Source organism: Pyxicephalus adspersus, chromosome 5, assembly GCF_032062135.1.
Source record: "Pyxicephalus adspersus chromosome 5, UCB_Pads_2.0, whole genome shotgun sequence".
Taxonomy (NCBI): Eukaryota; Metazoa; Chordata; class Amphibia; order Anura; family Pyxicephalidae; genus Pyxicephalus; species Pyxicephalus adspersus.
This window is the reverse complement of record NC_092862.1, coordinates 145,814,480-145,815,795: the sequence shown is the minus strand read 5'-3', so window position 1 is coordinate 145,815,795 and position 1,316 is coordinate 145,814,480.

Sequence of the window (1,316 nt, the reverse complement as noted above, 5' to 3'; positions counted from 1 at the left end):
GAGCAGAGTCCTCCAGCAGGGCAGAGTATTTCAGTTTCTCACCTTGGTTACATTATAACACCTCATCTGGTTTTTGGGCTCCTCCAGCTGCACATCACAGATTTTTCTTTCCTGTCCAATCAGATAAAATTACAGCTGAAATGCGACTCTCCAGTACCAATCTCTGCTAATATTTTGGTCACCTGACCTCTTACATCTCAGAATAATTGGTTGTCTGTGCTGCTCTTGTGTGAAATCATTGAACTCCAAGGTTGGGGCATTTATTCCTTTGGTCATCTCAAAGATTGAGGTTTTATTTTTGTATTTATTATAATATCTTTTAGCTGTTTTTCATGTCTTGTCATTAAACATTCTCAATTTTCTAACAGAAAAAAAAAAGTTTAACATTTCTTTTCCTTGCAAGTGTGATCAGTGTTCAGATCTGGGCACAGGGTCCTCATTGACATTGTAATGACCAAATCAACAGAAATGTAGAAATGTGTCCATGGGGGGATGTACAAGATCAAGAACTAAAGTGGCTGCCAGATGGAATATTAATATAAAAATGGATCATCACAGAGTATACAGAACAGAAGCGGGTAATAATCGGCAATAACATTGCTACAAGTGTGCACAGTGCATAAAGATCAGGGGGGTCAGACTCAAATACACAGGGGGCCAAAATAAAAACTTAGACAACGTCGTGGGCCAACCTTGAAATTTATTGAAATGATATAAACCTTTTTCATTTGGAAACAAAGAGGTTTTGCTTCACATTCAATCTGGAACAAGCTTATAATTGAGAAAGTGGCATAACCATTTTTTTTTAAATTTTATTAAAGAAAAAAATCCTATCCCTCTTTCTCTATTTGTAGCCTTCTGAGTTAAATTCCAATGGTAAGCTTTTTGCACAGACTAACAATAATAATAACAATATTCTTCTATGAAAATCCAACCATTCCAGTCCATGCCTTGGAGTAACAAGAAAGAGCTGAGGGGGAACGCTGGAAATGCCAGACGCGGCCAATGCGGAGCTAAATCTCATGAGTGGCCCGCCGCTGGAACTCTTCATTGAAATAGAACCGCTACTAAAATTCCCGGCATTACTTGTGTCTATAAAACAGTCCAATGCGGGGCCACGCATAGGCAGAGAGCCCGCTGGTCTATAGACGCGAGTGATGCTGGGAACTGTAGCAGCGGCGCTATTTTAATGGAGCGGCAGGCCACCTGCAGTTCATATTTAGGATTCCTTTGGGGGCCAAAAAAAGGAGATTGGGGGCCAAATTTTGCCCCTGGGCTAGAGTTTGCCACCGCTGATATAAATGATCCAGTGGGGT